Raw genomic sequence first — 26,155 nt, 5'->3', positions numbered from 1 at the left:
TGAGGGGAAGAAGAATTACTACTGACAGCCCCAGAGTTTTTTCCAAACATACTTTTAATTGATGAACCCATTATATCCTTTCTAAAGGCATTTTTAAAACCTAATAAATGACTGCTTACTATGGAGCACAATACAATCCCTTACAAGTTAAGCTGTTCTCGTGAATCACTTGTAATTACTGGGCATTTTCAAGCCCAGGGGATGTATAACTATATTATTGTATTCCTGTGATTTTATGAAGTCAAGACAAGGAAACAAATCATGGTAACTGAATTAATCTCTTCACCAAGAGCTCATAATAATCAGCAGAAAATTTAAAAATCCCATAAACCAAAAAAAAAAAAAAAAAAAAAAAGAAAAGAAAAAGAAAGAAATCACTATTAAATCATCAGGTCTTTTTCTAACTACTACTTGGTTTGTTTACTCCCAAAAGGGGAGAGTAGAAGGGGAGAAGATGGGAAGGGTAGGGAGAAAAGGATGGGAGGAAAGGGATGAGAGCCAGACAGAGGGGGAGAAGGGACAGAGGGAGAGAGAAAAGGGAGAAGGGAGAAGCCAACAGGGGGAGGGGAAGAAGAGGGAGGGGTAGGAGGAGGGAAGGAGGAAGGAAAGAAAGAGAGGCAGGAAATCATATTGGTTTCCTAAGACTGCTGTAACAAACTGCCACAAATTTAGTGGCTTAAAACAACACAAATTTATTTTCTTACAGATCTGGAGGTCAGAAGCCTAAATCAAAGTGTTGGCAAGATTGTCCTCCTTCTGGAGACTTCATGGGGAGAATCTGCTTCCTTGTCTTTTCCAGCCTCTACCAGCCACCTGCATTCCCTGGCTCATGGCCTTTTCCTCCATCTTCAAAGTACATCACTCCAACCTCTGCTCCATTTGTCCCATCTCCTCCTCCTGCCTTTGACCTTCTTGTCTCCCTCTTATGACAAGCCTGGTGGTTGCAGGTAATCCAGGAGAATTGCCCCATGCCAAGATTATTAACTTAATCGCATCTGTAAAATCTGTTTTGCCACATAAGTCATGTTCCAGGGAGTAAAGATGTGGACCTCTTGGCAGAGGGCATTAATCAGCCTGCTACAGGCATTTAAAGAAAGAAGAGGAGGGAGTTCCAACTGAATGTGAAAGTTAGGGACCTCTATGCCATTTTGATTTCAAATGACCTTCAAGTCATGTTGTAAGAATGGCTTTTTAAAATCGCCCTCTCTAAAAAAAAGACTCGGAATATGCCATGTTGCCTTTTCCACAATTTTTTCAAAACACATTCACACCTATAATCTGATGTTCTCCAAAGATATCTTGTCAGATAAGAAAGACAGTTTATCCCTAGTTGCAAATAAGAAAAGGCTGGCTAAGTTGCAGCCACCTTCTCCCCTCAGTCACCTAAGGAGCCACCAGTAGCTCAGTAGGACCAGCCCACCTCCAGACCATTGTCCACTTCTCTTTCCATGGCATGACACTTAGCCCCATTTTCTCTATATAGCTTTTTTGTAAGGGAAAAAAAGGAGGTCAAGCTAGGGCAGGACACTCTTGCATAACAGTCAAGAAGATGGAGCATGGAGCCAGCTGCACTAATACCTACTTGATGTTGAGCAAGTTCCTTAATCTCTCTGAGCCTCAGTTTCCTCAACTATAAAATTGGGAGAGTAAACCTCACCTGCATCGTAGGATCGTTAAGATGAAAAGGGAGATGGTGTGTGCAAAGTGGTTTAAACAGTGTCTACAATAGTAGCCCTTACTCCAGGGACCTGGACTCTTCTTCTGTGTTTAACTAGTTTTTTGCCCTCCCATGCCATATGACATTAGGACTGGGCATATCCTCCCTCAGCAAAATCTCTTTGCTCCACAAACAACCTCTCAACACCTACACATACACACACATCAGCATGCTTATCAATTCTCTCAGGATGCTTCTAGTTCATTCAGCACTTTGCTGTGCTGGGTGCATTGGGACACACAAAGAAAAAAAAGAGTCTGCCTTCTCAGAGTGTTAAGTTTAAGCAAAGAGAAGGCCCAAGGCAAATAATTGTAATGCAAGATAAAATATTATAAGGTTCTAAGACAGATTTGTATAAATAAAGTGCTATGAAGTTTCAAAGGCCAGAGAAAACAACACTGGCTGAGAATGGAGGAAAAGGGAGTCATAAAAGTCCCACTTACTGGCCTTGATCCAAAGATGCAAAAGTGACAAGAAAGAGCATTGTAGGCAAGGGGGAGGCTCATAGGGAATGGACATTCTTTATGTGTTTGCTAGAGCCCAACCCAGTCCTCCACTTTGAAGGCCCAGAAAACTGATTTATTCAGGAGCCTGAGAGTGGAGCTAGTATTCAGGGTAGATTCACATTAACCACACTCAGTAGCCTGATGTATAATAGCAAATGGTCAATGTATTGCTTCCTTTGAGCAGTACTTGGATTACTGTAATCACATCAGAATGGCCATCATAAATTTTCCCTGAAAGCAAATCATAATCAAAAAGTTAATGATTGTGAAAACAGACCAAGGAGAGTTATGTAATGTGATTGTTTTCTGACATGAGGGTAAGATGTCTTATGCACATAAGTTTCCTCTAGCAAGTACAGAGGACCAAGATGCCTTCTTTCCTTTTTCTTTACTTCATGACTTTTTCTTTTCTTCATGATATGACTTTTCTTCATGACCTACCTCTTTCTGATTGACCCATCTTTCTTTTTTCCCTAAGTCAACTATTTAATTACATTATAACCATCTTGCTGGTGGGAACCAGCCCATCTCTGTGAAACACTTGTGTATATCTCTAATCAGACGCATAACCTCAGAGGGAAATAGAGAGTAGTTAGATGTGGTTCTGGGAGATGAAGCAGCAAAGGTCTGATGGGGCCAGACCTCAGGAAAGGAGTCAGACCCCACACAGTGGGTGGTAAACGGGAGGACTATGTAACTTAGTAATAATGACACTGATGAGCCACTCTATTTGCTTTACCACAAGGAAGGGATTACCAAGGCCTTGTCTTTCCAAGATGAGGGCTGGGAGAAGTATTTTGGGGGCAAAAAGTGACTTTCAGTGTTCTTAAATCAAAGAAGCATTTTCTGACCCACACTTAGTTCCCTCTGTATAAAACTCAGAAAAGCTGCACTCCTGGGAAAGGAGGCAGGGATGAAGAAATGCACATATAGGATGGGAGAAGGAATAACAATAAAAATGGCAAAATGTTCCTGTTCCCCCGTGTCACCCTGTCATACTTCTCCTCTTCAGACATGACATGACACCCTCTGGGAACCTTCCTGATACCTCAGCATTAACCCCTCCTTCCTCTGTGCCAGAGGTCGGTAAACATTTTCCAGAAAGGGCTAAATGGTATGTCCTTTAGGATTTGTGGGCCATATGGTCTCTGTTGCAACAACAATCAATAACACTTGTTTCAGAAACATGAATTTGTCCCAGAGTGATTAATATATTGGGGAACAATAGGAGCATGACACAAATTTCTTGTTTGTGTAAGTCCAGTTTCCTCCATGAGAAACACTAGGTGACGATGGAAAACTGCATCCCGCTGAAACAAGACACCCAGGAATACGCAAAACACGCGCACACACACGTACCTCAAACATCCACCATCTGCTCCAGGTCACCAGGGCTGCTGTGAGCCGTATCGTCCCCCACCCCCCTCCCGCCTGCCGGGTGCTACCGCTTTCCATCAGATTTCAGATGACCCTCCTGCTGAAAAGCGCACAGGCTGAATAGCGCACAGGCTGAAGCCCTGCTGGCAGATGCCACGTCTTTTTCAAGGTCAACTTCCATATTTATTGTGGTATATGTTTCTTAACCATTTAACAGGATGCCATCTTTATCAGCTTCCTATCGATTTTTAATATTTGTCTCTGACTGTTTGAGTGTTGCCCACAATGCCATTTTCCCCATATGGTCTGTGGATGTTATTGCACAATCTTGCATCGGGTAGTAATTTTTAGGAACATGTACCATGTTAAAACACAACAGGCTATACTCAACTCTGCCACTTTAGGGCAAAAGTGGCTGAAGACAATACATGAACAAATGAACATAGATGTGTTCCAATGAATTTTATTTACAGAAACAGGCAGCAGGCCAGATTAACCCATGGCTTTACTTTTTCTGTGTGTTATCTCTCTCCCCTGTGCATGATTTAGTTGTTTCCCTTAGCATCTGGATGGTAATTTGTTTATTTGAATGTCCCTGTCTCCAACTAGGCCATAAGCTCCATGAGGGAGGGGGTTCTTTTATTCATTGCTTTCCTCAGCACTCAGTCACTGTGTCCAGCAGGCAGTGGGCTCACAGAGGGCTGCTGAGTCATCTGTCTCAGAGGAGAGGTAATCTCCTCTACCAGGAGATACTCTAACCCCAAAGAGCAAGAGCTGTCTCTCTCTATCACCCACCCCAGCATGAGGCTTTGACATTCAGATTCAGATATAAGAAATATTTATTAAACCCTATCCACTGAGCATACAGGAGTAAGACCATGACTTTATGTAACTTTATGCCTTTCCTCCAGAGAAACTTGAAAGATACGTATATTACGTCCATTCCATGAAAGAAGGAATTAAATCTCTGAGTGGCTTTATAACTGTCCCAAGTCACACAGAGCTGAGCAGGGTGTGTTCACAGGAATGCTGTGGCTCCAGAGGAGAGGACATGGAATCTTGTCTGGGGGTATCCTCACATTGACTTCCTTTTCCTCCCTCTCCATGGCAAACATGTTATGGAACTGACTTGTTAGGTTTGCCTAACAAAAACAAATGAAAAGGAGGAAACCTGAAGAAACCTACAGAACTAGTTTCTTAAAATCTATTGATGATGTTACAATAACATAAACAAGGAAACTTTAGGAACAAAAGAAATGAGATTTCTGTTACCTAGAAAAGGTAAGAAGTCCCTACATACTTCAATTTTTAGAAGGCTCTAGGAATTTTTGGGTTCTTACTATTGATTCGGTTTTATAGGATCACATTGGTTTTTTCTTGGCCACAAGCAGTTCCTTCACTCTGTTTACAGAATAACAAAGGGTTTCTGTTTCATCTGATTTGCTTTGACATGCTATAGCAAAAAAGCATTTGTTCGGCCCATTCTCCATTTATATAGGAAATATAAGCAACTATGGATAGCATCTTGCCTGAACTGGCAAAATTACCATCTGGAGTCTGTAAATGTAAGTGACAGGAATTTCTGGAAAAAAGCACAATGTTCAAAACCCACCTGGCCCCCATTATTGCTATGAAGCCTTATTCAAAGGCCCGTGATCCAGCCAACTCCCAAAAGTCTGTGATGTTGGTTAGTGGTCCAAGGCATTTCCTTGTAGACCACCCTAGCCATGCCTGGCTCTTAGCAGAGCATGTCACCAACAACCCGAAGGAGGGGAAGGTTTTCTGCTCCTTAGTATGCTTCTGCCCTGGCTGGATGCCTGGAGTGCAATGTGTACACAATCCATTTTATGAGACAGATGGAAATTGAGTTAGAGCAAATAAATCATACGGCACTCTTTTAGTGATGTCTTTCTATAGGGAATCTTCCTGTTGACTAAGTGTGGCCTTGTACCTCCTTGATTAGGCACACAGATGTTTTGTTGATATTTGACTCCTGTGAGAAGTTTCTTACTTAAAGACTCTCTGGAGCTTCTCAACATGCAGGGCTCTCCCACTTAGACACTGTGAGGAGTTCTGTGAACTGATTATTACAATCACATTCCTTCTGTAGACACACACTCACTCCAACACAACTATGCCACCAAAACCATCAACACCCCTGTATGTCTCATACCCTACCCTACCCAAATGTTTCATGCAAAGGTTGGGGCTTGGGAAAAGCAGGCAGTGACTTGGACATTATTGTTTAAGCATCTCTCTTTCCATTCTTTAAATAGATGCCCTACCTAAAATCTAGAAGATGCTTACCAAAGAAGCAACAATCTTTGGAATTGGGCAGATCAGAGATAGAATTCCAATTTTCTCAGTGAATTGTTGAGCAGCTAGACCTATTTATTAAGGGGTGGAGATAACACAGGCAGGTTTAGCTATGCAACTATAGTATTTTGAAAATAGAATATCAAGTCTAGGAAAACAGACTAACACAGATGGAGCACCCATGTTATGTCGGCACTTAACAAATTATTTTATTTAATTCTCAAATCAAATGAAGAAACTGAGGTTCCAAGAGATTAAGTATTTTGGCTCAGACCTCCCAGCTCATGAGTGGAAACCCTGAAATTCCAACAAGGCAGATTGGTCTGGCTGTAAAGACTGGGCTTAGTTGTGCCTGGGGGGCCTCTTGCCTCCTCAAAGCCAATTATTTAAATGTAGGATGTTATACAAAAAGAGTACACAAACTCTGAATAGACACAAGCAACATAGGACCAGAATTCTGAGGAGGCCCTTCCTGAAGCAGAGGTAAGGCATAATAAATCAAGTATCAGCAGTGGTTAAAAAATATACAGTAGCAGACCTCCTGAACAAGCACTACTGAAGTCTGGAGAAGCCCTCTCAAGATTAGACACTGGTGTGCATACAGCAGAGAATTCCATTGCTTTTCTGAAACCAGTGTATGAAAAGGAGCCAAACAGGTGAAGCCGTGGATGTCTCATTCCAGATGAGACAGAAAAGACAAATAGAATAGCCAAATTCTTGCACTTCAAGACTTTAAACAAAGAATGGAGATTCGCTGACTGGAGTCAAGTCTTTTGATGAACCAAAAAATAATCAGCCCTGATTAACATTCTTTTGCATCATCAAAAGGAGATAGGTCAAAATAAGGTAATGGTAAGGTATCGATTGACCTCACATTTCTGTTAGAGGAGTCACCTGCCAGTGGGAAGGGGGCAGCTTTCTTCCCTGAGAGGGTCATGACATAGCTAGAAACTTCTGCCATTCCATAATTCTTAATAAAAAGCTTAATCTCTCTGCAATGACTTTTAAAGTCCCATGATTTTCTCTAATGACATAGAGGGAGAGCAAAATGAAGTCATCGTTCTTTTCTATTTTTTTGTGCTAAACTGCTTTTCTTGATTAGAGGCGAACTGCCTATTGTTTCATCACTACCTAGGGAGACTGTGCTGGAGAACCCTAAGACTGCACATTAGAATCGCCTGGAGAACTTTTTTAAAAAAATAGTGATTCCTGGCCCTGGAACAGACCAAATGGTGTAGAATCCTTGAGAGGGGTGAGCCCAGGAAGTAGTGTTTTTTAATAAGCTCCTCAGATGATTCTAACATCCAGGAGGGTAAAGAACATCTGGATAGTGCTGGGCATCTAAGCTTTGTCAGAAGAACTGGATCAGTGGTTTGGGATTTGAATTCTGACTTCACTTCTCACTAACTGTAACAATGGGCAAAACACGGACCTTTCTAAAAGTCAGCTTCCTCTCCAATAAAATAAAGATACTCACACTGCAAGGGACAAATGACGGAGTCTGCAGAAATCTTTTAAAAACTATGAAAACACTATAAATAGGAAGTATTACCATTATGTCTATCACATATCTTAATTAAATCAAGTGTGTTTTGCAGATAAATATAATGTAAAACCCCTTTAACCCCTGTAAGACTTTTTTATTCTGAGACTTTGAGTAAGGCCATCTTAGGCTGGCCAATATGGGTGAATAAATAAAAATAATTGGGATCTCCTTAAACTTTTAGAGGCAAGAAAGTACAAAGGATATTTCTCTGGAAGATGAAAAGGGACATTCCTTGAAACTAATGAGTCACTGATTTATCCTCATACCCATATTACTAAGGAGCTTATCCTTCTAAGGAGAACATTTCTCCTTGGGTCACAGCAGCAAGTTTGTGTGCCAGTAACTAAGGGGCCCTTAGGTGGTGCATGCTAGGAGGTAAGGACACTTAATTATTCCTAAAGAGTCACTTATTGATCACAGGGTAGGAAGAGAAAGCAAATGCTTTATCTAAATTACCTCTGATCAATTGATTTGAGAGGTGTTGAAGATTAAGTGACAGGCAGGGAGTTGCATGAAATTAGCAAAACAAAATAAGCTGTATTCCTGAATGATCAGCCAAAATCTCCTAAGAGGGAAAAATCACAGGTTCGGCCCATGATGCATGTCCTATTAGAAGTATTGAAATGCAATACTCAACAACATTGGATGATGGCTTTGAATAAGAAGAGAAATACAACACTTGTTTCCTGTCTGACTCAAATGCACCAGGTGGAAAAAGGACAGTGATAACAAATATCTAGGGAGCTATGTGAAGTTTATAAAGTGAGGGAACTGGAGTCCTGCCCCCTTGCCGGCTCTAGTTGCAGTGCTATTCCACAGGATGGGAGAGAGAGTGCAAGGAAGGGATGTGTATTCAAGTGCCCATCTTTCCCTGAGCTGTCGTTTATTATAAAATTTTGCACACCATCAAGATGTGCATTACTAGATAATGATTAAGTAAACTGTCACGTTTCTAAAGTGACATATTAAGGAGCCATTATGAAAAGTGTTAGAGAAAAATGTTCTTGACATGGAAAGTGTTGACAATATATATGGTTTTAAAAAGCAAGCTGTTTTGGGGTGCCTGGGTGGCTCAGTTGATTAAGCGTCCGACTCTTGATTTCTTCTCAGCTCAGGTCATGATCTCAGTTCATGGGATTGAGCCCCATGTCTGGCTCTGCACTGACAGCGTGGAGCCTGCTTGGGATTCTCTCTCCCCATCTCTCTCTGCTTCTTCCCCACTTGCTCTCTCTCTCTCCAAATAAATAAATAAACATTTAAAAAATAAAAATAAAAAAAGCTGTTTTATATGATGCCTTTTCATATAAAATGACATGTATATAATATGAAAAATAGTGAAGCTTTTTATTCATTTATTCATACCACAAATATTTACTGGGTGCTTTCCACAATTCTAGACATGGGAGAAATAATGGTAGAAAAACAAAAGCCCCAGTTTGATGGAACTTAGATTCTAGGGACAAGATGCAGGAAATAAACAAATGAGCATGTAAATATATAGTACCTCAGATACTAGTACGTGCTATGGAGAAAAATAAAACAGAAGAGAGGGAGTAGGGATTGCCAGGGCAGGAGCTCCTCTGCAGGTAAGCAAGCCTCCCAGTTAACACAGACCTGTTGATGTTTTCTCAGTTTTCCAAATAATCCTGTCTTCTCTTCATAAGTAGAAAAATAAAGTTTTGTTTGTTTGTTTGCTTTAAGAAAATACTAGGTCCTGGAAGCAACTGGCTAGCTCACAGTACAGCATGTGAGTCTTGATCTCTGGGTCTTGAGTTCAAGCCCCACGTTGGGCATGGGACCTACTTAAAATTTAAAAAGTAAATAAATAAAGAAAATACTAGGTCCTGAAAAACATGTCTTCCTAACTTATAGCAGATAAAGTATACAAAAAAGAAAACTAGCTCAGGACCAAAATCAGAAAAAGAGGGGGAAAAGGAAGAAAAAGCATAGCCTTCCTGTAAATCCTATCCATACCGCATTTCAGAAAATTAAAAATGCAAGCTAGAAAATAACACTATACCCACATATGCATGTGTGCACACACACACACAAATGTAAAAGAATAAACTGGAAGGATTTTCACCAAATCCACAGTTGTGGCAATGGTTGGATGATGGGTAAAGGGGTATGGGCCAAGGTGTGGAGCAAAAAGACACTTCAGTTTTATTTCTATTTATTTTTCGTTAAAAATCAAAGGCTTAAAGAAAATGTGAAAAAAGAAATGTTCAAAATAATAATTCCTGGTGGTGAATATAATGTTTGTCATGTTATTATTTTCTGTGCTCTTAAAAAAAAAATCTCAGCACATAACACCAAAGCATCATACCTGCTCCTCCTTCACCACACCCTCATCTCATTCCATCTCTTTCCAACTCTCCCTTGGTTTCCGGTAGAATCTACTTATAATAAAATCATACAATGGCATCAAAGCAATCCATGAAATTAAGATTTAAAAATCAGCTTTTTAGCATCATTCACTTGTTTATTTATTCATTAAATATTGTGCACCCATTGCACACCAACAAGATATTTCTGTTGTAATTACATCGCAATGATCAGGTCTTAAAAACCAAATGCCACATTCTATTAAGAAGTTGAGAGTTGAAAACATAAAATTGGTGAGTAAATTTACCAACAGGAAGTGAATTCGGGCAATTCTGTGTAGCGGATAGGATTTTGATGAGATTATGACCTTGTGATAAATCTTAGGTAGATAATAATTTGGGGTATATCTTAGCTGCTAAACCCAAATGCAAGAGCAAAAAATGTGTATACCTTGCTGATGTTTTTCCAAGATTCCTTTCTTCCATTACAGAATTGTTTTGTTTCACAAAGAAAACATAAAATTCCTTCTAGTGTGAATGACAGCAGTAGCCTTTATGACTAATCAAAGGGAAAGGAAATGTAAATTTGTCTTTTTTTTCAAAACAAATTAAAAATTAGGAGCCAATGAATTTCATAAGGACTGATATGGCAGTGTGCAATCCTACCAGCCCCAGAATCTCTAATCGCCTTCACTGACCTGACTGCAGACTAGAATTTTCCCAGAAGAAAGCAGATAGCATTGTAATTGATGTTCTCAGAACAGCATGGAGCTCAGCAAACAGGAGAATTCTGGTCCAGAAGCAGCTTGTGAAATCACATCCTACCAACCTTCACTAATGGAGGAGAACACCAAGGAAATAATAGCTTTGTGAGGGTCAGATTATAGAAAGAACTAGAGCCAGGACAGGGAGCCCATACCTTCTCCAGACTATGAGGACACTTAAATTCTTTCCTGGGTGACTATGTAACGCAATAGCCAAACTGTTCAGCATAATGGAAACCAGGGCTTTCATATAATTAGTTTCTCATCCACTCATCACCCCTCACATCCCTCTCACTCTGTCTATCCCCTACTCTCTCCTTTCTAAACTACTTTTTTCCCCCATCAAATATATAGTCACAGACTATTGAAAAAGCAGTCTTGTAAATACTCCCTCAAGAGCTTTAGTGTATTGTACAAAGATTAAAAAGTTAAAAGTTAAGCTTTGTGCAGTGGCAGTATTGTAGCCAATGAGGTTTATCCGAGGTGCAATTATTGCTAATTAAAAAAGTTAAAAGTTAAGTGATGTAAGATTTACATAAAAGAATATTCTCAATGAAAAATGCTTCCTCCACTGCTTATGATTTCTACCATTAACGTCAGAGTTAAGGCAGAGTCCCTCAGATGAATTCTCTGTAAGAAATTATGATTGGTTTTTCAATTAAAAAATAATCCTCTTTTTTAAGAAAGCATACTCTGGATCTCCTGGATGACCATTACCTAGTCAAGTACTGCTGTGCAAATTCAGAGCCAGTATTTTTACTGGGATCCACAGTAATATTTTCATTGTCTCGGGCAAGTGAGGAAATGAGCAAGTGTTCAAGAAAGGTAAAAGCCAAATTATGTGAGAGAATCCTCTATGAACAACAACTGTGAGGGAAAACAAGGAAGAACTGAGTCATCACACAACAGGTAGGACAGGCATGTTATACTCAGGAGAAACCCAATGCCCATGGTCAGCACCATGCTCAAATTTTCTCAGCAATTCCACTTTCAGTGAAACCATATCATCTATCGTATTAAATTAGTGTACTTAATTTGAATTTTATGCACTTTATGTATTGTATTTAATTTGTAAATTTGTTTTAGTTTTATCTTTGTAGAAGAGCTACAAACGCGAGGTTTTTATAAGCAGTTTAATGTTTTTATGCATTCATGTAACACACTAATAAACATAAGTCAACACAGGGCAGAGTCTATAAAATTTTATTTCTTAAAACGGGGTCTGTATATTGTTTCATTTTGAGAAATACTGAGTTAAAGAGCGTCTACACTGAATACTACTTGCGACAGGCAGAATAAATGCCACTCAAAGATGTCCCCCTTCTAATCCCTGGAACAGGAAAAAGGACTTTGCAGGTATGATTAAGTTAAGGATCTTGTGACAAGGAGATTATCCAGGATTATTCAGGTGGGCCTGATATAACCATTAAGGTCCTTACAAGAGAAGAGTGGAGATCAGAGTAAGCAGTAGATGTGAGGACAGAGCAAGAGGTTGGAGTAATTAAAGAAAAAAAAAAGCCAAGAAATGCGGGCAGCTTCTAGAAGTTAAAAAGGGAAGGAAACATTCTCTCCTCAAGCCTCCAGAAGGAGCACAACCTTGCCAACACCTTGACTTGGGACTTCTGATTTCCAGAACTCTGAGAATACATCTGTATTGTTTTAACCACTAACTTTGTGGCAATTTGCTGCAGCACCAATGGAAACAAATACACTACTTAATCCATTTGTATAGAATGACCTTCAGATGAGCACATGCCACTGTGTTATCCAGAAAGCAAATCCACCACTCTCTGCAATCACCAAAGAGGCTCTCAGATTATGAGAGAGCAAAGTCAGACTTCAGTGGAAGGAAGACAGGAGGACATGTGGAAGTGTGGGTAAGTCTGCACAGGGCACCCCACTGGAAGACTCTTTGTTAGAAAAGGAACCGTGTGCAAGTACTGGGTTTCTCATTAGTGAGTGCGGGTTGGCAGAAAAGTAAAGGAAGTTGGGAGTCAGAACAGCCACCCAAAGGAGAACATAACTGGACAGGCGAGAACGGTACTGGAAGTTCTGACTGCACAGCCACCTGAGTAGTTTCACTGAAACCTGACCCTTGCCTCTGAATTGTTAAATCTGGCCTCAAACTCTTCCCAGCATTTAGGTTCCCAGTGTAAGTGAGGCCCCCCAGGGATCAGCTCTAGAGAAGAAAGTGGGGTCTGGGGAGCTTGGGTGGCTCAGTTAGTTAAGCATCCAACTTCAGCTCAGGTCACATTCTCACAGTTGGTGAGTTTGAGCCCCACATTGGGCTCTATGCTGACAGCTCAGAGCCTGGGGCCTGCTTCAGATTCTGTGTCTCCCTCTCTCTCTGCCCCTTCCTACCCCCTCTCAAAAATAAATAAACATTAAAAAAAAGGGGAGCATGGGTGGCTCAGTCGGTTGAGCCTCAGGCTTCGGCTCAGGTCACGCTCTCACTGTCTGTGCGTTCAAGCCCCATGTTGGGCTCTGTGCTGTCAGCTCAGAGCTGGAGCCTGCTTCGGATTCTCTGTCTCCCTCTCTCTTGCCCCTCCCCTGCTCATGCTCTGTCTGTCTCTCTCCCTCCCTCTCTCTCAAAAATAAATAAAGAAAAAAAGAGAAAAAGAAAAAGAAGAAAAGAAAAAAAGAAAGTGGATTTAAAAAAAGAAAAAAAGAAAATGGATTCTGACTGCACTTAAGAGTCAAGGCAAATGAGGGGCACCTGGTGGCTCAGTTGGTTAAGCATCTGACTCTTGGTTTGACTCAGGTCATGATCTCACAGATCATGACTCAAGCTCCACAATGGGCTCAGTGTGGACAATGCAAGAGCCTGCTTGGGATTCTTTCTTTTTCTATCCTCCCCTCTGTCCCACTTCTCTCTCATAAATAAACTTTAAAGGAAAAAGAAAAGAGTCAAGGCAAATCAGAGCTCACCCAGGTTATAAGTAAGGCCAGGGCACTGGAGAGACCAACAGAGGAAGCTCTTCTCTTCCTGGTCATAACTGAGAGACTAGGAAAAGAAATTGAGTCAAGAACCAAACACAGCCTGTGATAATTGTGCAGAAAACAATAGAAAATGAATATAAAACACCACTATTTTTTTTTTAATTTTACCCTCTGAAGGAACTAGGAGAAGCGATTATTCCCTATGCATCTTCAATGATGCAAGCAGAAACCAAACAAGACATCATGGTGGCTGACAGGGAGGATAACAGCAATAGAGAAAAGAAAACTTAAGTATAAGCTAAACATAGTGGCAGGGAATTTTCAACGTGCTGAATAGGAAAAATATGCAGCCAAGAATCCTTTATCCAGCAAGCCTGTCATTCAGAATAGAAGGAGAGATAAAAGTTTTCCCAAACAAAAACTGAAGGAATAAATCACCACGAAACCAGCCCTACAAGAGAGTCTAAGAGGGACTCTGTGAGTGAAATGTTGCAAAGACCAGAAAGGATCAGAGACATAACTACAAGCATGAAACTACAGATAACACAATGACTCTAAATCCATATCTTTCAATAATAACACTGAATGTAAATGGACTAAAAGCTCCAATCAAAAGACATAAGGTATCAGAATGGATAAAAAAAACAAGACCCATCTATTTGCTGTCTACAAGAGACCCATTTTAGGCCCACAGACACCTTCAGATTGAAAGTGAGGGGATGGAGAACCATCTATCATGCTACTGGAAGTCAAAAGAAAGCTGGAGTAGCCATACTTATATCAGACAAACTGGATTTTAAACTAAAGGTTATAACAAAAGATGAAGAAGGACATTATATCATAATTATGGGGTCTATCCATCAAGAAGAGCTAACAATTATAAGTGTTTATGCACCGAATTCGGAACACCCAAATATATAAAACAAACATAAGCAATCTTATTGGTAAGGATGTGATAATTGCAGGGGACTTTAATACTCCACTAGAAAGATCATCTAGACAGAAAATCAATAAAGAAACAATGGCCCTGAATGATACACTGAACCAGATGGACTTGACAGATACCTTCAGAATTTGTCATCCTAAAGCAGCATAATACACATTCTTTTCAAGTGTACATGGAATATTCTCCAAGATAGATCACTTACAGGTCACAAAACAGCTCTCAATAAATATAAAATAATTGATATCATACCATGCACACTTTCAGATCACAATGCTATGAAACTTGAAATCAACCACCGGAAAAAGTTTGGAAAACCTCCAAATGCATGGAAGTTAAAGGACATCCTACTAAAGAACAAATGGGTCAACCAGGCAATTAAAGAAGAAATTTAAAAATATATGGAAACAAATGAAAATGAAAACACAACAGTCCAAATTCTTGGGATGCAGCAAAGGGAGTCCTAAGAGGAAAATATGTTGCAATCCAGGCCTATCTCAAGAATCTAGAAAAATAGCAAATACAAAATTTAGCAGCACACCTAAAGGAACTAGAAGCAGAACAACAAAAGAAACCCCAAGGCCAGCAGAAGAAGAGAAATAATAAAGATGATCAGAGCAGAAATAAACAACATAGAATCCAAAAAAAACAAAAACAAAAAAACAAACCAGTAGACCAGATCAATGAAACTAAGAGTTGGTTTTTTGAAAAAATAAATAAAATTGACAACTCCCTAGCCAGACTTCTCAAAAAGAAAACAGAGACGACACAAATAGATAAAATCATGAATGAAAATGGATTTATCACAACTAATCCCTCAGAAATACAAGCAATTATCAGGGAATACTATGAAAAATTATATGCCAACAAACTGGACAACCTGGAAGAAATGGACAAATTCCTAGATACCCACACATTACCAAAACTTAAATGGGAAGAAATAGAAAATTTGAGCAGACCCAAAACTACTGAAGAAATTGAATCAGTTATCAAAAATCTCCCAACAAATAAGAGTCTTGGGCCAGATGGCTTCCCTGGGGAATTGTACCAGACATTTAAAGCAGAGTTAATACCTATCCTTCTCAAGCTGTTCCAAAAAATAGAAGCAGAAGGAAAACTTCTGGGCTCATTCTATGAAGCTAACACTACCTTGATTCCCAAAGCAGACAGAGACCCACAAAAAAGGAGAATTACAGGCCAATATCCCTGATGATCATGGATGCAAAAATTCTCAACAAGATACTAGCAAATTGAATTCAAGAGCATATAAAAAGTATTATTCACCATGAATAATGGGATAAGTGGGATTCATTCCTGGGTTGCAGGGTTGGTTCAATATTTGCAAATCAATCAATGTGATTCATCACATTAATAAAAGAAAGGATAAGAACCACATGATCCTGTCAATAGGTGCAGAAAAAGCATTTGACAAAATACAGCATCCTTTCTTAATAAAAACCCTCCAGCAAGTTGGGATACAAGGAATATACTTAAACATCATAAAAGCCATATATAAAAAGCCCACAACTAATATTATCCTCAATGGGGAATAAGTGAGAGCTTTCCCGCTAAGATCAGGAACACGACAGGGATGTCCATTCTCACCACTGTTGTTTAACATAGTGTTACAAGTCCTAGCATCAGCAGTCAGGCAACAAAATGAAATAAAAGGCATCAAAATTGGCAAAGAAGTCAAACTTTCACTTTTCACAGATGACATGATACTCTACATGGAAAACCTGAAAGACTCTGCCAAAAGACTGCTAAAACCGATACATGAATCCAGCAAAGTCACAGGGTACAAAATCAATGTACAGAAATCAGTTGCATTTCTATACACCAATAATGAAGGAACAAATGGAGAAATCAGGAAACGAATCCTATTTACAATTGAACCAAGAAGACATCCAGATGGCCAAAAGACACATGAAAGCTCAATGTCAGTCATTATCAGGCAAATACAAATCAAAACCACATTGAGATATCACTTCATGCCAGTCAGAGTGGCTATAATGAACAACTCAGGAAACTACAGATGCTGGAGAGGATGTGGAGAAACAGGAACCCTCTTGCACTGTTGGTGGGAATGCAAACTGGTGCAGCCGCTCTGGAAAACAGTGTGGAGGTTCCTCAAAAAATTAAAAATAGATCTACCCTATGACCCAGCAATAGCACTATTAGGAATTTATCCTACTACTAGGAATTTATCCAAAGGATACAGGGGTGCTGATTCATATGGGCACAAGTATCCCCAATGTTTAGAGCAGTGCTTTCAACGATCGCCAAATTATGGCAAGAGCCTAAATGTCCATCAACTGATGAATGGACAAAGATGTGGTTTATATACAATGGAATACTACATGGCAATGAGAAAGAATGAAATCATGCCATTTGCAGCAACGTGGATGGAACTGGAATATATTATGCTGAGTGAAATAAGTCAGTCAGAGAAAGATATCATATGTTTTCACTCATGTGGATCTTGAGAAATGTAACAGAAGACTATGGGGAAGGGAAGAGGAAAAAATAGTTACAAACAGAGAGGGAGGGAAGCGAACCATAAGAGACTCTTAAATACAGAGAATAAACTGAGGGTAGATGGGGGGAGTGGGGGACAAGGGGAAATTGGTGATGGGCATTGAGGAGGGCACTTGTTGAGATGAGCCCTGGGTGTTTATGTAAGTGATGAACCACGGGAATCTACCCCCAAAACTAAGAGCACACTTTACACACTGTATGTTAGCCAATTTGACAATAAATTACATTAAGAAATAAAAATAAAAAAATAAATGTTTAAATAAAAAAAAGTATAAGCTAAACATTGTCTAGTAAGAAGTAATGGTATATCTTCTGTCCCTTAATTCTCTTGTCCACTCTCCTGCCATTTTCACTGCTTCCCAGGCCTCCTCCCTTCTTCACACCCCATACTTAGGGAGGCAAGATTAAGATGTTATCATTAATCAATCCTCTGAACACAATCAGGCCAGGGCACACTAGCTCACTGTACAGGGAAATACATTACAGCTATTGGTTTCAATGAAAATAGAGTTAATGATCTTCTGTGTTGTCACTCAATACTTTCCTATTGTAGCTTTGCACAATAACTCATTTTGGGGCCCTGAAGTATCATTTTATTATAGCTATCATTTAACAATCTAAGAATAATGTATTAGCTAAAAAGACAGAGATTCCAATTCTGTTCTAGAGCTTAAGTCTTCTATCAGGAGCCTATTTTAAGTAACAGAAAATGTACTAATATTGTCACTACCCTCTCACAACATAAAATATAAAGATCACAAATGTTGCATAGGGAATTCTGAATCCATTCTAAAGATGCTTTCCACCCTTCAAAATACAATATCTTATGTTTTTAAGTGTTTAAAGTGGTTGGGGAGTATTATCCTCTTCATTATGATCCATCATTTCAGAAGTAAATTCCTTAAATTTTAGCTACCTTAGAATTCATGATAAATTTAAATTTAACTAAAGTAGGGTTGATATCATAAGATCTAAGAAAAAAACATTATGAAGATCATAACAGTAGAATCTGTAACGTATTTAGGAAAAATGGTTTTCCTATAGAGTGTTGGCATTCATTTGGATGATACTAATTACAAAATACGTCTCATCCCCTTGAAACAAATAAATGGATTCTTATAAAACCATGGCACATTTGAATTGGAAGGGACCTAGAGTTATCTATTTCCTTCAATCATTCAGACTTGAATAGGTCACCTCCACCGTAATTCCAACTGATTGCCCAGACCTTCCCTGAACACCGGCAGAAATAGGATGCATTCTCATCTTTGGCAGCTTATTCTCCTCGTTCTGGGACAACAGCCTATCTGGGTGTCCTTCCTTTGACCCTCATGTCACACCTCTGCCCTCTATAGCCATGCATAGTGAGTCTTCCCCAGTGGGACTCCCCAGAGTTCCCCTCTTTGACCCCTGCACACAAAATCTAGTTTTAAGTCTCTCACCATCATTGTTCCAGTACTCTGGGTCACTCCAATCTGTCACTGCCCCTCCTGTCATCTGGTGTCTGCAACCCAACCTGGTTTTCCAGTGAAGGTTTGACCTACTTGCAGCATTTGTTGAGCATTGGAATTTCTGTAAAAAGTAGATACAATTGCATTCACTAGATACACTCTATAAATCAGACTTGCCGTTAAGAATGGTCTCTACCCTCCATGAGCCCAAAATTTGAGGGTCTTTTTCTCTATACTTCCTCTCTCAAGAGTCCAAATTATCTCTTTAAGTCATCCTGAGCTATAAAAGTCAAAACAAATCAAAATTAAGGTTGCCCAAGAATCACCCCTGGCAATACAGAAACGAGAAGCCAAACATGATCAGGTGTACTGCTTCCTCATTGTAAAAATTACTGAAAAACAAGCTGAAAAAAGAGACTCAAAACACAAGTTGAAAAAGTCTCCTAACTTGAAATTTTTCCTTTTACAAACTTTCCCATCTGGGGAAAGTAGATTGAATCACATTGAAAGTAGATTCATCCTTGTGATTGAAATGCAGAAAAGATTACTTTAATATTTTCTGCTTTCAAAACAAAGCCCTAAACTTACTAGCCAAATGTTCACTAGGCCAGGTTTTAAAGCTATTTATTTAATACTCTTGTTCTTAACACTCAGGACTTGCTAGGGGAAGCAATGTGTTTTCAAGGTAGAGTGGCAGAAGAGAGAGGAAAGGAGACCCATGACGTGAAGCACAGGCCCAAGGAGACTGCATCCTGTTGGTTGACACAGTGGCAAGACCCAAGCTCATGATGGGAGCCAGGGACAGCCTTCTGGCAGGTGCCTTGGCTCCCAAGAGATCAGTTCACTAGCATTCCAATGCTACATTTTGTAATGAAACAAAAGATAATTACCCCCTTAGAAGTTGGGTGTTTGGGTTTCACACCTTCTCATTTGGGCATTCTTTGCTTGGCCATCAACAAGAACTGATTGAAAAGAAATACTCACAGAGATTTCAATTACTGTTAATGTGGCCTAAGTGTTTTCACTGTCACAGTCTAGGGCTTCAACTTTTTAATAAGTTTCCCATAATTATTACAAGTTTTTGGTCTAATTCCAGCTGAGGATTTAATGGGACTCATTCTGACAAGATATAGGATATTGTCCCAATAGATGTTCATTTGGAAATGGGCCACTTGCAATTTCGAGTGTGCAGAGCTGTGCAAGATTAAAAGCACTGGCAGTATAATTTCCACCTTGTGTCCCAGGCTCTGTGGATTTGTAGCTCATCCAGGCTGTCCATCTGGGGAGCAAACAGCATGTACTCCTTGATGAGAAACTCTGGCCAACCAACCAGCTGTGAAAAAAATAGATTACTCTTGTCATTTTTTTCTCCTAGGTAATTTGCTGGGAGTAAAAATACAATTTCTTAGAAGGTATGCAGTTAAAAGCAAATCCTAGGGATGTGTCTGATTTATATTTAAAACTTCACTACACTTTTATTTGTTAAATTTAATTTTCAACAATACCCTGGCTGTGATAATATTTTCTAATTCACAGGAGATGGAAAGGTTGGTTTCTGGTATTTGTACACTAAGCAAACACAGGAAGGAGGATGTGGAAGAGAAAGAGCATAGGAGAAGGACTCAGCTGGCAGGCTGAGCTGAGCACAAAGAAATGCACTGTTGTTCTTCCTAAGGTAAAGAAGATATTATGGTGGAATTAAGTGACTTTTGGGAAAATAAATCTTCCTATTGACCACAAGTAGCTAAAATGGTAAATGCATCTTTTTAAGGCTCTGACATAGAACTTCATCCTTGTGAAAACTCAGAAGGTCATGCTAGATAGATAATCAGAGTAATTCTAGATCAATTGAGCTGAAGAGCTGAAAGAGGGAACAGTGTGAGTTGTAATATATAACACCTATAGGTAAAACATGGCCACGCTATGCATTTTCAGCCAACCAAAGGGAATGGAAGGATATATGCCAAGTAAAATTAAACTCTTTAATTTGTAACCAGTGGAGAGTTAATGATAAAATTTGAAGTGAAAGAATTTGCAGTAATACTTCTGCACTGTGAGTTACAAAATATGTAGACATAAATGAGTGTTGCACAGTAACTGGCTGTCTAGCTTTTAAAAATCACAGCACTGTAATGAGAAATTGTTCTGACCCAGAAGTTATTCTTAAAAACTTAATTCCAAATAGGAGTTAGCATTTTTAATTGATATGTTAATGTTACATATTATTTCATTTATTTTGACATTGGCTATAGTTAGTTATCCATTAGTATATACATGTATACACATGCACACACACACACACACACACACAACAAAGGACTATATATACAAATCATATGCTATGACTTTTATTGATTCTTATAATTCAATAAAAGGACGCCAAACAAACCAATAAAAATAATAGGCAAAGATTTGATCAGAATTTCCACAAAAGAAGATACATTAATAAATAAGAAGCACATGAGTTGGAGCTCAATATCATGAATTATCAGGGCATTGCAAATTAAAATAATGAGATATCACTCCACATTCATTAGAGTAAATAAAATTTAAAAGCCTGACACTATCAAGTGTTGATGAGGATATGGAGCAACAGGAACTCTACAGCATTGCTTATACAAAATGGTTTGATTTCTTTGGAAAATAGCACATATAGAGTGGAATATGCTCTTACTATGTGACCCAGCCATTCCAGTCCCAGATATTTATTCAAGAAAAATGAAAACATATGTCTATACAAAGACTTGTATATGCACATTTTTGACAGCTTTATTCATAATAGTCAAAAACTGGAAATAACTCAAATGTCCTTCACACACCGAATAGCTAATTAAACTAAGGTATACTCAAACAATAGAATATTATTCAGCAATAAAAAAGTAACTTCTAATACATACAACATGGGTGAATTCCAAGAACATTATGCTCAGCAAAAGAAGCCAGAGGGTACTATACGATTGCATTTGTATAAAGATCTGAAAAGACAAATCTAATCTTTAGTGACAGAAAAAAAAAAAAAAAAGATTAGTGGTAGCCTGAAGTCAGAGATGGGATCTGGTTATTGACTAAGATGGGCACAAAGGAACTTTCTGGGTAATAAAAATTCCTTATATATTTATAATGGTGGTATTTATACAAATATATAAATGTTTTAAAACTCATCAGAGTACATTTCATTGTATGCAAATATATCTCTATAAATGTGTTAAATACATTTCTTTAATTGTCAATGGCTTCCTAATTTATTCCTTTTTAAATGATTATCAGTTGCCTTGGTGGCTCAGTCAGTTAGGCAGCCGACTCGGCTCAGGTCATGATCTCATAATTCATGGTTTCAAGCCCCACATCAGGCTCTGTGCTGACAGCTCAGAGCCGGGGGCCTGCTTGGGATTGTCTGTCTCCCTCTCTCTCTGTCCCTTCCCAAATTGGGCTCTCTCTCAAAAATAAATAAATAAACATTAAAAAAAAATAATTTTCAATAATTATCAAGCTTCTCTGAGCCTCACAGTCTTCCTTTCATCTCCTTCTCTACCAAACCCACCACATTAGCTATCCTGATGTGTAACTTGAACATGCCAGACACACTAAAATCTGACGGAATGCCATTTCTTCTTTCTAGAAAACTATACTCTCAGATCCCACTTGATTCACCTCCTCATCTTCTTCAATTCTGTTCTCAAGTGTCTTTTTCTCAGGGGGACCCACTCTGTCCACTCTATTTAAAATTATAACCTTCTTAATGTTGCCCATAATCTTACTGTGTTTTTTTTTCTGCATAACTTCTATCACCTTCTAATATACTCAATATTTTTCTGATTTTTATTATATTTATTATCTTTAGGCTCCCAACTACAATGTAAATATCACAAGTTTGGGATTTTATCTGTTGTATTCATTGCTGAATATATTGATACATAGGAGGCACTTAACATATGTGTGCTGAATAAGTGAATAAATAAATGCATAAAAGAAATAACATCAACTACATAGTCATAATACTAAATATGGCAAAACCAAATTCTCACATTAAAAAAGAGAGATGGTCATATCAGGGTATAAAACAAAACCCAACTACATTTACCCAAATAAAAGAAACCAAGCCTGAAAATCACTTTATAAGAGATTAATACAAGCAAACAAAAGAAAAAGCAGCAGCAATGTTAATATTAATAAAGACTAATCTAATATAGAGAGAATATCATGTATTCTACATAATCTAACAGTTATAAATCTATAGGCATCAAAAAACACAGCATCTAAAATAAGAAACAAATATATTACAAATGAAGCAGAGCTTGGTAAATTAAAATAGTAGTGAACCTTTTCAGAGTTGAACAAACCTGGTACACAAAAAAATAAATATGGACAGAGAGGAATTAAATGAAATAATTAAACTTAATGATATTTTTATGTCTCAATGGAATATTGTCATTTCATTAAAATATAAACCCCACAAAGCAAGGTATATATCTGTGCTGTTGACTGCTATGTCACCAGCATCTAGAAAAAAAGCTGGCTTGGAAATGAGCTTGATCAATATTTGTTGGATGAATACTTGCATTCACAAAATTTGACTCTGTACTTGATTAACAAAACCTTTAGCGAAATATTTTTAACAGATATTTTTAAAGTACAGCTCGTGCAGGGGCGCCTGCGTGGCTCGGTCGGTTAAGTGTCCGACTTCGGCTCAGGTCACGATCTCATGGTCCGTGAGTTCGAGCCCCGTGTCGGGCTCTGTGCTGACAGCTCAGAGCCTGGAGCCTGTTTCAGATTCTGTGTCTCCCTCTCTCTCTGCCCCTCCCCTGTTCATGCTCTCTCTCTGTCTCAAAAATAAATAAACGTTAAAAAAAATTAAAAACAAACAAACAAAAAAACAAAATAAAGTACAGCTTGTGCAAACCACATAGGAGAAAACTGTAGACCAATATAATTCATGAGTAAGGATGAAATGATGAAAAAACATCTTAGCAATGTAATCCAACAATGCAGCAAAGAATAATAATACCACATGATCAACTAAAGTATATTATAGGAATTCAAGAGTGACTTAATATCAGGAAATCTAAAATTATAAATTCATCATATCATTAAATTAAAGAAGAAAAAGCACATGATAATATCAATGTTTGCTGAAAGGGCCTTAGATAAAACTAAGCAGCTATCTCTGACATAAAAGCTAAATAAAAATAGAATACACACCAATGACTCAAATATGATAAACTTTATTTACCAATGACTGAAAAATAATTTCCTAAATTATGAAACACTAAGCCCATTTTAAGTTGGGAGCTATACTGAGGTGACTTTTATCATCTTTAGTTTAATAGTAACTTGGCAGTTCAAAAAAATAAAATACAGCAAGAAGATAAAATAACAGGTATAAATATTGGGGAAAAAGGAGATAATATCCTTTTGTGTTTTGTTTTGTTTTGTTTTTGAGAGAGAGAGACAGAGACAGAGAAAGAGAGAAAGAGAGAGAGAGACCATGAGTTTGGGAGGAGTAGAGAGAGAGAGGGGGAGAGAGAGAATCCAAAGCAGGCTTCCCACTGTCAGTGCAGAACCCAATGCACAGCTTGAACTCACAAACCATGAGACCATGACCTGAGACGAAATCAAGAGTTGGACGCTTAACCAACTGAGTCACACAGGCCCCCCCTTATTTGCTGATTATAGGATTCTGTGCCTTATAAACCAAAGTGACTCTAGTAAACTACCACTAAATTTAATGAAGTTATCAAAGAGCTGAATAATATAAATATACAGAAGTCAATATCTCTTTGAATAAATGCAAAGAAGTATGACATTCCTGAATGGGAAGATTGCAAAAACACCAAAAGAATCCAAAAATTAATATATAGATTTAATACAATTAAAACAGAACTGAGAGACTTTTAAGAATTAGATCCACTTACCTTAAAGTTTAGATCTAAGAGAGGGGGGAAAAAGCCTTGAAGGAACTAGGAAAAAGATGAAGAAGAAGAATAAAGAATTGCATGTCTTAACAAATATTAGAACTTTAATATTCTATTGTAATCAAAATAATATCATAATGGCACCAACGTATTCACTGGGTAGTCCGTGTAATAAACAGAAAATCCACAACCAGATTTCTCTAAATTTGAGGATTAAATATATATCAGAAATTTTATTTTAGTTCAGCTAAAAAAGGAATGAACAGTTTTAAACAACATAGACCAAGTTGGTTATTCATCTGGAAGAAAACATAGGTGGACCTCTCTCTTGCAACTTAAACAAAAATAAATCTCAGATAAAGACTAAACCATAAAAAAAATAAAACATAATAAATCTAGAAGACTACATGTATAATCTAGAAGGTATAGAAGACCTTTATAATAAAGACAGAAAACCCAGAGATAACAAAAGAATAGATGAACCCACACAATAGATAATTGTTAAACATTTGTATGGAGAAAGATATAATAAACAAAGTCCACAAAAACATATATAGATTTGAGGATATATTTCCAATAGAAATGAGAGCTGGTGGGGTAAAATCTATAATACACAAGTGTCTTTTTTGAATCAACAGGAAAATTAAATATCCCAATGGAAAAATGGTCAAGGAATATGGAAAGAGCAAATCCAAATGACTGCAAACATATAAAAAGATACTCAACCTCATTAAAAGTAAGGAAAAGAACAATAATCAATACAATATTTTCTACCTAGTGTAAAGGCAAAAATGAAAGAGTAATAATGCCCATTCCTTGCAGGGATCAGAGGAAAATGGACATATCTCTACACTGCTGATGAAAATATGAATTGGTATAGCCTTTTTGGAAACAGTCTGGCAGTACTTATTAAAACTAAATTACCTATAGCCTTTGTCCTAGCAATCCTATACCTCAGAATCTCCCCTACAAAAGTGCTCATATGCAAAAATGTATTTTCAAGAATATTTATAACAGCACTATTCAAGGTAGCAAAATATTACAAAGTAAGTGGTGCCCTTCAATAAGACGAGGTTAACTGGTCAAGTCACATTAATGACTATTATGCCTCTATCAAAAAAAAAAATGAATTAGAGCTAAACCAATAGACTTAGAAGACTATCCATGAGTATTATTAAATAATTTTTAAAGTTACACAAAGTATTGTATAATATCATAATCCCATTTTTGCCAAACAATGATCTAGTCATTTTGTCAAACAATGATATAGTCATGTTTGTTCATGACTATATGACCACTAAGGCTAATACAAGAGGATATATACCAGATTGTTAACATGGGTTTTCCAGATAGGAAAGTTTGGTGATGTGGGACAAGGGAATGGGAGAAAGGTAAGAAGGAAAAGGAAGCCAAGAAAAAAAGAAAATGCTACATTTTTAAAGCAAAGCATAAAATACTACATTTTGAAAGTATAAAACATGTGATCCCATTTGTGCATTTATGGTGGTGGTGGTGGTGGTGGTGGTGGTGGTGGTGGTGGTGGTGGGCGTGTGTGTGTGTGTGTGTGTGTGTGGTGTATATGTTTGTGTCAAGAAGAGAGAAAAAGAGAGAATATGTAAGAGAGAAATAATTTGGTAGTCTCCAGTGGAAAATAGTTTTTTAAACTATCTTAAAGTTATTTTGTTCTTTTCTGCTTAGATGAATCTTTCAAAATGTTTAGAGAATGAAAATAGATACAAATTATTTAAGTACATATTTTATCTTTCAGAAGCTTAAATTTGTACTTCTGAAAAGAGGAAATACTTGTTTCTAGAAATGTCC

The 26,155-nt window shown here is 38.0% G+C and overlaps 1 long non-coding RNA gene and 1 pseudogene across 3 annotated transcripts in view; one reads left to right on the top strand and one right to left on the bottom strand.

Annotated features, from left to right (window-relative positions):
• LOC102969269 overlaps positions 1 to 26,155 on the bottom strand; it is a 193,647-nt gene that overhangs the window by 4,814 nt on the left and 162,678 nt on the right. For all 3 annotated transcript variants that reach the window (XR_006214869.1, XR_445331.3, XR_001510556.2), the window contains 2 exons: positions 19,655 to 19,755; positions 18,414 to 18,543 (listed from right to left, as the gene is read on the bottom strand). This is a non-coding gene — a long non-coding RNA (uncharacterized LOC102969269). The remainder of the gene's footprint in view (positions 1 to 18,413; positions 18,544 to 19,654; positions 19,756 to 26,155) is intronic.
• Positions 10,989 to 11,116, top strand: LOC122236860 (annotated as a pseudogene).

Source organism: Panthera tigris, chromosome A2 (genome assembly GCF_018350195.1).
Source record: "Panthera tigris isolate Pti1 chromosome A2, P.tigris_Pti1_mat1.1, whole genome shotgun sequence".
In the NCBI taxonomy this organism is placed as follows: domain Eukaryota; kingdom Metazoa; phylum Chordata; class Mammalia; order Carnivora; family Felidae; genus Panthera; species Panthera tigris.
Note: the sequence above shows the minus strand (reverse complement) of the source record. Positions and strands in the feature narration are given on the sequence as shown.